General features: G+C 33.5%; 1 protein-coding gene and 1 long non-coding RNA gene across 7 annotated transcripts in view; one reads left to right on the top strand and one right to left on the bottom strand.

Annotated features, from left to right (window-relative positions):
- Nucleotides 1-180: 180 nt before the first annotated feature.
- On the bottom strand, nucleotides 181-1,616 carry LOC141405636 (uncharacterized). The gene is made up of 3 exons (XR_012413244.1): nucleotides 1,285-1,616; nucleotides 1,080-1,224; nucleotides 181-1,010 (listed from the first exon to the last, which is right to left on the bottom strand). It is a non-coding gene; the product is annotated as an uncharacterized lncRNA (long non-coding RNA).
- A 2,100-nt stretch (nucleotides 1,617-3,716) lies between these two features.
- The window catches only part of Cdk4 (Cyclin-dependent kinase 4), a 48,627-nt gene continuing 38,341 nt past the window's right edge, over nucleotides 3,717-14,002 (top strand). For 3 of the 6 annotated variants that reach the window (XM_073990214.1, XM_073990212.1, XM_073990210.1), the window contains exon 1: nucleotides 3,725-4,024. The gene's annotated coding sequence lies outside the window, so the exon portion shown is untranslated. Of the gene's footprint in view, nucleotides 4,036-14,002 lie in introns of all 6 variants that reach the window. The other 3 variants (XM_073990209.1, XM_073990213.1, XM_073990211.1) reach the window with 3 other exon arrangements.

The raw sequence follows: 14,002 nt of genomic DNA, 5'->3' as shown, positions 1-14,002 counted from the left end.
TCCTCCTTCTTTATTAATTATGTATGAAACTGATACCCCGGTATGAATGTGCGTTTGTCAGATTCTCTATCTGTTAATGGGTTGAGGCAAAGGCACAATAAAGAATAAGGTACCAAGAGATTTCCTTTCAGTGGTGCTTAAAACTATTCAGATTTAAATTCTTAATATTTTAGACCTTAGTTCAGATTATGATGAATCACATGGAACTTAAATAATTGCGTAGTTAAACAAGCAAAGATAAATTACTCGAGAAAATTCTAGTTCTCAAAAATTTAGAACTAAAAAAAAAATAATTAATTTACAAAATTTCTAGATTCCTGCGTAAATTTTGTCTGCACTCGTGGAATATGACCGCATTCATTAGCTGAAGTAGAAGGAGTTAAGCGCATTTATAATATAACTCAAATATGACGTAGAATTAATCGCATGATCACTAACATTCGACACGGTCGGAAATCGATTGAGGCCGGTCGATGGGCTACAAACAATCTTGTAATGCTCAACAAATTTGAATAGTTTTAAGTGCCTCCGCACCACGATTAAGAGTTAGAAAGTTCACTAGACGCGCCGGTAAAAAGCAATTACTTAGTTTTTTTTCCCGTCCATGCCAAACTAACTTACAAATATGTACATTTCAATTATGCTCACAAGATGATTATCAATTTTTTTGCGGCGAAGAGAGTTTCAGCGACGATTTTGTTATTTATGCATCAATCTGCAACTTATCATAAAAATAATTGTTGATATGACTGCAACTTTTGTATCACCACGGTTTGGGGGACAACTTAAAATTTCCAGGTCTTCTTTACCGTTTTATATTCTTTCGCATTCCACTTTTAAACACATGTGCTGTCTGTTTTCGCAGTTCTATAGGCAAACTAAATGATCGATAGGCTGGCTGGTCTCACTGGCTCGATTTCGGTGAACAAAAAAACAGTATTTTTATGGCCCCTTTTGGTTGTTGTGCACACACATCGACATGACATTTGATTTAAAGCTGGGTGCCAATCCTAATAAGAGCAAAGACACAATGCTGTAATTCCTAAAATCCCTGTTACACAACCGAATCAAACACTCACCGATTAAACGAGATGGCACTTCAATTAATAATTAAAGTTAGTGACGACAAAAGAGGATGATTACAACATAATTCCCAATTAGTCATAAAGATCATTCGAATAGGCCTTCTCCAATCACAAGGTTTTGCAATGTTTCGCACTGAATCTAAACGGTGTATCGATGTTTGCATTAAAACATTAAGAAATTTTACACCTGCTAACTCACCAGCTTGATACGCAATAAAACTTAGCAAAAAAAATGTCGAACAACTTTTGAATATTGATTTCCTCAGAACAGAAATTAGGTTAAACAAACCATTGAAGTGAAACTTTACCGGTATGAAGTAAGTAGCAAAATGGCAGAGGCTAAGAAGTCATGAAGACTCGAAACCCATCTCTCGCTGATGAAAACCAGCGAGTTTCCAGTCAATTCGTGTTATAAAAACAAAAATGCAGAGCTAAGGATGATACTAACTTAAAGCGTTAATCGATTAACTGGGACAAAAATCAAATGTAGATGGCGCTGCCTGCAATTTCCCTACTTAACTTTCAAATTAGTTTCCGGAAAAAATCTACAAAATTTGATGGCAAGTGCATCTCTACAGCTTTAGACCTATTTCGATAGGACTTGCCGTTTTCAAGCAAAATGATGAAAACTTAAAAAACCCTAAAAATGTGAACTTTGACCGTGATTTATTTAAAAATCCCTCCAACGATTTTTTCTTGTTTTTGGATTTTTGTCATCTACAAACATAGCTGTTTCAGAATCCGCAAAAAATTCCTAGGTATAAGCAGTTTTCATTTAATGTTAGTTAAGGCGGACAGTGATGATATTGTTTTATAAGGAGGCGATACAGCCAAATTTGAGCTTCTACATCTCAAAAACGGTAAAACCTACGAAAATATCATAAAGGTAAAATTGGGACAGAATTTTCACAGCTAAAACATTTTCTTTAGTCCCGTTTCCACAACACTTGCGGGTTTCAAGTAAAATCGTGAAAGCCTAAAAAACCCCTAAAAGTGTGAACTTTGACCGCGATTTATTTAAAAATTCCTCCGGCGATTTTTTTAGTTTTTTGATTTTTCTCATCTATGAACATTACAGTTTCAGAATCCGCAAAAGCTTCCCAAGTGTAAGCTCCTTCCATTTAAATTCGGTTAAGGCACACCGTGTAGCATTTTATGGAAGCAGGCGATCAAGTCTATAAAACTTCATAAAAGTCAATTTTGTAGAGAATTTTCACAGCTATAACATTTTCTTTGGATCCATTTCGATAGAACTTGCCGTTTTCAAGCAAAATCATGAAAACCTAAGAAACCCCTAAAAATGTGACATTTGACCTCGATTTATTTAAAAATCCCCGTTTTTTTTTTTCTGATCTTTATCATCTATGAACATTGTAGTGTCAGAATCCGCAAAAATTTCCCTTAGTATTTATTCAGATAAAAAAATTACTTGTACTTTTACAAAATATTCTTGACATTTCAATGTTCTACCACGAGTTTTGTTGTAGTCGATTACTGATGCATCTACCTTGTTAAATATACCCTGCAATATACATACATACATAAATCTTCGTTCGACCATATGATGAATTCTTACGTTACACCTCAATATACATCTCTGAAAGACTGCTAAGCAAAACATACCTACATACATACATATGTACGTTGAATTTCTACAAATGGATATTTATTTCCATTTGGGAAATTTAAAGCTATTTAAAATTTAGTGTGGTTTAAAACCCATGATTTAGAATTAGCAAAAACTGCAGGGGCAACATTTCTTTCCAATGAAACAACCCACAAAATGAAAGGGGATTTTTCGTTGGTTTGAAATGGGGTAATGTGTTTGATATAAATAAAAGATGGGATAAATTTGAAATTTCCCTCGTGTTGGAACTGTCTCATTTGTCTTAGCCTGGTTGCCAACCTATTAAAATTGCAAAAAAAAAAACTAAATATAATGGGGTGTTTTATTTTAAATATAGTGGTAATTTATTGAGGAAATATTTTTAGTGGTTTGATTTGTGCCCACATATCCATCCAACCGGGGTTAGCATTGACACGTACCCCTATTTCTGTTCAATTGATTTGAAATGGTGTGTGTGTGTTAACATTTTCCCATATTTTCTCCTTCTAAAAGTGTTGGATTTCTGTCACCCCACATTGTCTGTGTGGCGTGCACATAACATAATTTGCCCCTCTTTATTATGGTTGGGAAAGTGGTGTAATTGAGAGTGCGGTTAAAGAGAACGGTTTTAATTTTCAATGTTAAGTGGGGGTAAATTTCCTTAGTGATTTTATCACCTCTAATGGGGAACAAAACACATGAATAAAGATGTGTGATCAAACTGGTGAATTTTTGCTGTTCCCCATCAGGGGAATTTGTCTGATGTTCATTCAACTTATTTTGTTATGGTGGTGCGGTTCTATGTTGCGGTGTGGGTCATTGTTTTCTTTTTACTTTGTTTTGCTTTTGTGTCTGCCTTTGCAAAGTATCGTGTTTTTCTTTTGTTTGTTTTGTTGGTTTTGTATGAGTGAAATACAATCTGAAAGAGAGACATTGAGAGAGTCTCAGCGGAGTGAGCTTTGCTGTTTGATGTTTGTTGATGTTGTTGTTTTTTGTGACAGTTGAGTTATTTCTGGCATCTGGCATTTTCTTCAGTGTCTTCGAGCCTCGTCGTCTTATACTGACTGTTTAGTTTATTTATTTTATTATAATTCTTTTTTGTGGCCAAATGTTTATGGAAATAATTTATTAAAAAAATGCAAATAATATTAAACGCTGGAGTGTGAGTGTGTGACCGTGTGTGTGGTTTTGTTGAAACAAAAAACAACCAAGAAATTTGACAAAAATTGTGAATATTTTTTTGTTAGTCGTTGCCGTGGCCAAAGTAACACAAAATAAAAATGTGGAATACATAATCGTCGAGAACAAGCGAAAATATAGAAGACTAAAAGTGGTATTGTTGTTGTCGGCACTTTGTTGTTTTTATTATTATATTTTTTTAGTAGAATTTATTTTATTATTGTATCTTCAGTGTTGGGGTTGGCGTCGCTTGCTTTATGGCTTTATGTACATAAAAATACTTAAATGTGTGTGTGGATATGAGTGCCTCAAGAAAAACCAAAAATCAACAACAAAAACAAAAACACCTTAACTTATTTCTATAGTATTTTTAGCATTTATTTTAAAAATAAATAATTCTCAAGAGGGATTACCAATTGCCTAATTGCTTTGCCTTTTTGACCTTCCGGCTTCCCTATTGTTTGCGGCAACAGGTTGTTGTAATAAAAATCAAATAGAGGTAAACAACAATAATTATGTTTATATCCCAGCATTGATGATCGTTGGGCCCACCACACCAATAATTCCATGTTTTAGTCTCCATCTCCATACTTCTTCATGGTTATCAAACAACAATTAAGTAAAGCAAACCTCTAGCAATTGAAGAACCCAAAAAAACGGTAAAACGTGTTTCATTCGTACACCACACTCGGTCGGTTATCAGTATTTTAATATTTTTTGTTTCTCCTATTCTCACATTGTTCTCCAACACAATTATGCTCTTTCTCTCCTTGGCTCTTTGTATTTCTCTTTGGTCTCCCCTACAAAACTTGTTTACCAAAGTGGGGCTGTTGTGTTCCGAAACCATGTTTAACAATAACAACAATTGTCTTTTTTTTTTGCACACAGCAAATGTCAAATGCTGCATGCAGCAAATGTAGCGTCGTGTCGTCGCCGTAACGCAGCGACGACCGCAGAAATACAACCAAAGCGAAGACATGTATGAACGTATGAGTGAAAAAAGCAACAACCACATTATGTTTTTGTTTGTTTTCATTCATTTACACTGTACGTGAGAGAGAGAAGCAAATGCAAAAACAACTCAGTGGGCGCCCTCACTATACGATCTAAGCAAAGAAGCTCGTCCCTGCCGTAACGTGACTAAAGCAGCAGACAATCATGACGTTTCATATCATTTGAGGCGTGAATCTTTCCTCCAATTTTTTGAACTATTTATTATATTTTTGCCAAAAAACAAACAATTAATATAAACAATAATAACAACTAGGGAAGTTAGTTATTTTATTTTTGCGGAAGAAGATGGAATAAAACTATTTGAAATACACAACAAAAATAATATTTTTTTCTAACAAAAAATTATATTTTTTCTTTCAAAAATATTGTGGTTCTTTTAACAGTAAACGATTTCGTGTTTTCTTCATTGGAAAGCCAAGAAAATTTCATTAATCTACCATAAATCTCAGATCCATAGCATAATCGTAACCCAGTTTAATATACAAAATAACATGAAAAAGGCCTGGCCAGAACGGAGGGTTAATAATGATCATAATCATTAACCCTTCCTTTATCGTTTCTATGGGGTGTTCAAAATTGAGACATCTTATTTCTTATCCGTCCATCAGCCTAATAAGAACAACTTAATTCTTGATCCCAACCTAAAATGGTTCACAATAATTAGGAAACATCCGAAAGGAGTATTCTATAATTAGTAGATCCCCTAAAGAGCTTTTCTATAATTAAGATACATCCTTAAGGTGTCTTCTGTAAATAGTAGACCTCCTATAGGGGTTTTCTATAATCTATATATATAAAAAGGATGATGTTAGTTACTACGCTTATAACTCAAGAACGGCTGAACAGATTTTGACAATTTGCGCCAATTCGGAATCGTCTCATGACAAAAAAGGATAAAACCTAAAAAAATTGTGAAAAACGCGAAAAAAACATGAAGATATTTTGTAATTTTGTTTGTTTGTGTGTTTCTTTTTTTGTCAATTTCTAACGTTTATATAAAATATTTTTTTTGAATTGATTGTTTGTACAAAACAAAAACCAATTAAAAAGAAAAACCCGATTCTTAAAAGCGCGATGAAAATTAATTCGAAAATTGTGCATAGCAATATACAGAATAAAGACGTGCATACCAGAGATCAGATTGAGATGATTCGTCTTTTGTATGCATTCATTCTTTCGTTGCTATTGACATGCATTCATTCGCAAATATCAACTGATGTTATTGCTTAACGTGCATTCATTATTTTTGATGATTGCCTTCTTTCGACACTATTTTTCTAGTGCCGTTACATGTCAAGCAACTAAATTGCAGTACATATAACAAATCATTCACTGTATTCGCTATGCTTTCGTTGCCTTTTTATTGCACTATAGTGCAATGTGCGTATCTAATTAATAGACTGGTCAACACAAATTGTCTTTCATATGATTTTATAGTGTTTCTAACACAAATTGGCGAGTAATTTTATACCCTCCTCTATACTATATACTCCTCGAAATAATCATTTTGGTTCCAACAAAGTATATATATTTTTGATCAGCGAACAATTCTACGTCCGCCCGTCTGTGTTAATCACTTTAGATGGATACAATTTTTATTGAAATCTATTGTAGGTATGTCTGCAGAACTTTTTGTATTGAAACAGGGCTATAAAGATCAACGTTTTCGTATAGTTCCCTCACAAAGACACGCGTCGACGCTTTAATGAAATTTGAAGGTATTAGCCCCATATGCCCCGAAATTTATTTGAAATTTGGTATTTTGTGTTTATTAAGAGCTAAGAAAACATTTTCATAAAAAATCGGTGTATATAGGTCCACGTTTGTGTATAGCCCCCATATAACAGTACCAGCAGATTTCATTTATTTTAAAGTTTTTATTTACATTTTCGATCTAAATTGGCTGTAATAAGGTTATGGGGTTCCGTTGAAGTTGAAAAGGGCAAGTTGATAGGGGGAAGTTCGGAAGAGGATGTTAGGAAATTCGGAAATTGTTTTTCGGAGGTTCGGTGGATGTTGTTCGGAAATTTGATGGAGGATGTTCTGAAGTTCGGGGTAGGTTGTTCGGAAGTTCGGAGGGGTTGTTCAAATGTTCGGAGGAGGTTGTTCGAAATAGTAATATCTATTTACTAAATATTTAGAAATAAACAAATAATTTAAATAATTAAGTTAATTAAATGCAATAAAAACTTGAAAATATTTTTTCTCTTAGACTCAATAACTATATTCTTCTTCATGATGGGATCTCTCAAATAACAATATATTCTGCGGAAACCTTTTCCAACATTATTTATGGTGGAGGGTATACAAAGTTCGGTCCGACCAAACTTGACGCCATTTTCACTTATTAAATCTGACAATAGTTTTTATCTATCAGTTTTTGGTTTCGAATACAAGTATTTTTTAAGTGGCCTGTTTCACTGATGCCATTGGAATTTAAATTCGTTCGAATTACTACCAAATTTCTGGTTTTTGAAAAAATATGAATCATTTCATCAAAAGGAAAAAAATTGAAATATCCTTGCTCACAACTGTATTTAAGAGAAATCTATATTTTCGTCTTGCATGAGTTTACGTTAGATATTTTATATTTTTTTGTAAATAATAGTAATTCTAAAAATTTTCTAAGATAAATGAATTCAAAGATTACAACAAACTTCGGTGTGTAGCTGTATTAACAACACTTAAAATAATCTTGCATTTACGGCAGCGTAAAGGCGCGAGCAACAATGTCTTAGATAAACTGGTCATTAAATCGTAAATTTTTGTCTTATACTATATCTAAAAAAAGCTATATCCTAGTTACATCAGTTATTTTTTTGTAACATGTTAAGTAAATTCATTCTATTAAACAGAATATCGTTCATTTACTCAAAGAGTGACACATCTCAAAAATTGAGTTTCGAAAAAAACGCCGATTGAAATTTGGCTTCCCAATTTAAGAAGACTATTACACAAAAAATAAAATAACTACTTGCACCATATTTTGCAAGCATCCTGCCAGATATCAGATCTAAATTTCAGTGCAAGATCGACCATGATTTGAAGTCTTTTAGTGCTTCATAAACTCAAAACAATGTTTGTTGAATTATGCAAAATTCGTAGTAAATGAGCTGTATCTCGTTGAGTTTTAGAGATATAGGCATGGAAATTTGTAAAGTAAAGTCTTACAAAAAAAAAAAATAGAAATTGTTAACTCAGAAACCGCATTTTTTAGTTATACCACTTTTTGAGTAAATGAGCGATATGGTTTAACGTTTTTATTATATGTATTAATACTATTTTTTCTTAAATAATATTGAATTACATATCAGTCCCCATATTATGCAATACAAGAAAAACCTGTAATAAAATAATCGATAAGAAAGTCTCCTATGTTTCTTTCAATCAACAATGTTGACCATTCACACCATTCGCTGCCTTTTAGGTGTGTTAGGTGTGATTGAGAGAAGGCAAGCAATGCAGTGCACTGTTTTCGTCTTACACTCTTGTGATGAATGGTGTAGTGTGCTGTTGTTTTAAAGTGATGTGAACTGTCGACAATAGGCAATGGTTTCTGTGAATGCATTCAAAGGCAATGAAATCGCCATTCAAACCGTACTCTGGTGCATACATATGTATGGATGTATATGTATGTGTTGTTTATTTGATTGTGATTTGGAGAAAAATCAGGAATTATTCATTATTTATTTCAGTGCTATTAATGAATTTGGTGGAAAATCAAGATTTAACCGAGCTTCCTGTCATTCTGAGAGTTTCATTTGGTGGAAAACTTAAGTCTTATTCCCGGTTCATTGCAGTGTGATTTATAAGTTTGGTCAAGGTTTCTTCGTGTTTTTTTGTAGTGCGATTTGTAAGTTTGGTCAAGACATTTTCGTGGTTCGTTTCAATTTGAATAATTTATTTGGTAGAAAACTTACATATTCGCGAAAACGACTTATTTGCTGTTCATTTTATTGTGATTGCTTAATTTGCTGAATTAGAATTCCATCTTTGATCGTAAGTAACCACACATACATACATATGTTTTATTGTGAGGCTGCTGGATACTTTTGTTCATTTACCAGTGTTAATCACAATGCCGCGAACCAGAAGATTAAATGGTTCACGTCGGACTCGAAATGCAACTCGGGTTAGGAATATCGCATATGAATTAAATAGGGCTGATCAAGAAACTGCACGGGAACAGCGCCGCGCAAGTATGGCCAGGCTTCGTGAATCCCAAACCCAAGACCAAAGACAAGCAAACAATGAAATTACCAACATTGCGATGAGAAATCTTCGAGCTTAAACACGCCAAAATTTGAATCAAAGTGCAAGAAGAAATGCTGTTAGTGCGGATTTGAATCGCGTAGCGTTTCATTACGATTGTTCCATAGACTACAGCTCACATCCATCTATTCAAATTGGGCCGATGATTATTGTATGCATCCATTGTGGTGCTTTGAAGTTCTCTGGAGAAACAAATGGATTATGCTGCTTCGGTGGTAAGGTAAAAATACCACAATTGTCCATACCCCCAGAGCCATTGTATTCCTTGCTACGTGGTGGAACATCGGAATCGCGTCATTTTCTTTCCAACACGCAGCAATACAATGCACGTTTGCAAATGACTTCGATTGGTACCGAAATCATTGAAGAAAATGGATTCAACCCTACATTTAAGGTATTAATTCCCTGTTGTTATAATAAGGCATATCATTTTTTGTTTTAAAAGCCATCGTTAGTTCGGTTTTAAAACTTGCAAGAATCCGCTATATAAAGCAGAAAAATGTTTGTTTAGTAGTTCGTACCTTATGCACTCAAAAAACACTGAACGAATTTAGCTGAAATTTTAAGAGTAACATACAGCATACATATATATTACAGCAGTGAATATCTTTAAAATGGTAACAGATATAGTCTCAAATTTAGAATGTGTGCTGCAATTTGACCCAGAAATTTATTTGCGAAATTATATTAAAATCTCTTCTCATCTGGATATAGCTCCTATCGGCCGAATATATATGGCCGATTTTATGCACCAAATATACTGTTTATGCCCAATTTCAATTAAATTTAAATATGTGGCGGAATTTTGTCTATAAATAAATTTGCAAAATTATGTTGAAATCTGTTTATATCTGTAGTGCGATTCCGTAACTCCTTAACGACGAATGTCGGTAGTTAACGATAGTTGTCGGTAAGTGCTATTCTGTATACCAATTTTAACAATTTTTGTCGGTAAATTTTGTCGTTAATTACCGAAAATTAAAGTTAACAACCAAAAAAAGTTGTTGTTAAGTCTTAACGACAGTACGTTATTGCAATATTTTGTTGATTTCTTTTAAAAACGGCGATTTTATATGGGCATATGTTATGTTATTGAGGAGTGTACACAAGGTAAATTCTGCCTTATTGAGAAAAATCTTCTTAAAGCGTTTGCATAAGGGTTAACTATGTATGATAACATGGTTCAGCTTCGCCACTGTTGTGCTTTCGCCAGCGCCAATTTTATTGAAGCTGCATAAAGATCATCAAAGTTCTCTTTGATCTTCGATTAACTCATAAATTTCCTTTAGACCACCTTCATGTAGCATCAATTAAATCGGCGCTGGCGAAGGCGCAACAGTGGCGAAGCTGCCTCATGCTATCCTACATATGAAGACTACGCTAACCTTTGTTTTACATACTAAAGAGGAAAAACGTTAGCTAATGCTTCAAAAGAACTCAAGTGTGGTACTGCTATGTAAGACCTATACCAATGTCCGTAACACTATCTTTCTAGGAGGCTTTCGTTGGCTTTAATTTAGCATTGAGGTCAACACGTGAATAGTATTACTATAACCTACTTTGTTCTGTGATAATCTTATAGATTTTAACTCAGCATCACTAACAATCAGAATGCTAAAAATGGCGTATAAGCTTGGATTTTCGAACTTTTCATACTCTCCGCTATGAGAAATTTCATTTAATGTGGGCGTGAATTGAATATGTGAATATATAAACTCAAATGACGGTAACGTGGATCCACGATCACTGAAGGGGCTTAACTCATGTCAAATATCAAAGCTGAATTTCCATACAGAGCGCCACAACCCAAAATATGATCCCAACTTTTAATTAAAAAAACAACTGCGCTTTTAAAAAAGATTAATTATGGTTTTATCACTTTTATTACTTTTAAATCACACACACAATAAAAACATCTTAAGAAATCCTTCTTTACTGGCATCCGTATTCATCCAAAAGACACACATTTGAGCCAAATTCCTTCAAAAATCTGAATTGTTTCCTTCTTAAACGCTTTATGTTTTGTACTCGCGGCGAAATAATGTTTTCAGCTTCAAAATATATTTTAATAAATATTAAAATATAATATTTGACATTTCTTTCCTATCGATTTTCGTCGGTATGAGTTAACGATTTCTACAATCGTTAACATAAAGTTACAGAATAGCACATTCGTTAACTCATCCGAATATTTTCGTTAACTACCGATGTCGGTTCGTTATTAAAAAAGTTACAGAATCGCACTACTGGATATAGATTCCAAATATATTTTTTTGGGCATATTTTCATGAAATTAGGAACATGGGTATAGCTTTCATATACATATATATTCGGCCGAATTTATCCATTTCACCAAATACGCAATGTATCCACAATGTCAATCAAATTTGGAATGTGTGACTGAATCTGGTCTTGAAATAAATTTACGAGATCTATATACATACATATCTATATATCTTATGTATATAAAAAGGATGATGTTAGTTACTACGCTTATAACTCAAGAACGGCTAAACAGATTTTGACAATTCGCGCCAATTCGGAATGATCCCATGGCAGAAATGGATAAAACCTAAAAAATCGCGAAACTTTGCGAAATAAAATTGCAAAAATATTTTTTCAAGAAAGTCAATTTTTTCACAAATTTCTATTGAGCTTCGCGTTTGGAGTATATCTTGACACCTATTTGGACAGTTTTTGACTAAAAATGCCTGTTTTGTAAATTTTTGAAAGTTGTATAGAATTTTTTATTCACAATCAAATCGATTTTCATTTATTTTCAAGCGTCTTTTTTGGGAATTAGCAGCGAAAAATGTTTAAAAGGAGAGGGCTTAGACCATGCTTATATTATAGCCTTTTGCAGGGTTGACCTTCTCAATGGGGATTTATTTGACGTATTTGCAAAGGAATTGACATTTGAAACCCAGTGGGTTTGCTAAACGTACTATTAGTTCATAGTTTGTAAAGATTAGTGGCGGTTTCAGATTCCGATTGAAAATATGAAGATGATAACGCCGAAAGTGGTTTCCACAGTTTTGAGGAAAAAGGTACAAATCCACAAAATTGGTGGAGCTCGGAGGTAATTTCATTGTAAGTAAAGTTGTGGCATACATATATGTATACTTTTAAACCGTAAGTAAAAACATCTTCGAAAGATCAACTTCCAATTTATGTGGTATAAAATTTAAGCTATGTCATGATACTAAAAAATGATGTCCTTACTGAAAAGGAGTATAAATTCAATCAGTTTAGTTCCCGCAGAGCTGGAAGATAATTACAAATGGCCAAATACATACATATAAACACTGATACTGTTGATACACTGTAAGTATGTACATCGAAAAAGGATGATATTCAAAATTGAAAAAAAAGAAAAACAAGAAATCGGAGGTACTGGAAGTACTGACATATATGTATTCTTTATCGGGCGACATAAGTAGGTAAATACTTATTAAACGTTAATTAGTTTGTGATATTAATTTTACTATGTTATTTAAGTCGAGATTAAATATGGGGTGACCAAGTAGTCGACAACAGTCACGTGTTAGGGTAACAAGACTTCAAGCATCCGAAACACGCAAAGAACGGCAACTAATAGAATAGCTCGGCTAACAAGGGTCAATGTACCAAGTACTGGATTGTACAGTCCCAGTCAAAATTAAATTACCGTATTTGTCCGTGTTACCAGATCCATTGCGTCTAATTTACAATGCAAGCAGAATTCGGGAGATCACGTTAAACAGAGAAGTCAGAAAAAAAGTAGACGAAGGTGGTTACCTCTGCTCAAAATAGGTTAATTGATTCAAACGCAAATTTAATCAAATTCCTACGATCGCATTCCTTCTTTCGCATCCAATTGCTTTAGTGAAATATCGTGTTCAGTGGTGAAAACAAGAATTGCAGAAAACCATCGATTATGAAACGAAAAGGGGCGTTATGATATTATTTTGCTTCAACTGTGCTACCAAATATTTTTTATTTACATTGCAAAACGTGTTATTTGCTTAAAAATATAAGTCCCGATTTACAGTTGTGTTCTGTACCTAACAAACTGCGAGACGAAGTTCGCCGGGTCCCCTAGTTAATTATAAAATATCTATAACACTGTACAACAAAATTGAACTTTTTTTAATATTACAAGAAACCCCGCACAGATTATGAATGAGGACCGAAAAGAAGAAGATACGTGTACCGGCGTTTTGAAAGATTACGTCGAGAAGTAACCTAAATAGGCGTAGCAAGTTCCGCCCATTTCTACAGGTTTTGAAATATTTGACATCAGATTCCTTGGAATCCTTGCATTTTAGGTATAAAGTGTCTTTGGCAATATTACTGACAACAATGCGGGGTATCTTTTTGTAAAAAAAATTAACCCTCATGCGAGTCACTAAAGAGGTCTTTTTGGTCCTTTTTTTCAAAAAAGTTTAAAAACTCCTTTAAAATGAGATCGTATCAGATCAATATATTCTACTATAGGTCCCCGAATACACAAAAACTCTAAATCGTACCTAAACGCCAGGAATCTGCCAAAAGTAAAAAAAATCACGTTTTAGGGTTAATGTTGTACTTTATCTGAGTTTATTACGTTTTGTCCCACAAAACTTCATTCTAGATAGAAGACGTCAAAGACAAAAATATTCTCCAAATTTTAATATAAGTCGCCAAATAAATGAAATATGTATTTATAATATATATCAAGAAAATATTAACATCAATTTTGCCAACAAAATACCCTAATATTTTTTGAATAAATTTGTTTTATTCTTTTTTCGAATTGTTGCATGAAAGTAACATGAAATTTATTTTTAGACGAAAGGTGTTAAAAGAAGAAATATTTTACACAAAA

Source organism: Musca autumnalis, unplaced genomic scaffold (assembly GCF_047663935.1).
Source record: "Musca autumnalis isolate F117 unplaced genomic scaffold, ASM4766393v1 scaffold_5, whole genome shotgun sequence".
Taxonomy (NCBI): Eukaryota; Metazoa; Arthropoda; class Insecta; order Diptera; family Muscidae; genus Musca; species Musca autumnalis.
This window is presented reverse-complemented; position numbering and strand designations above follow the sequence as displayed.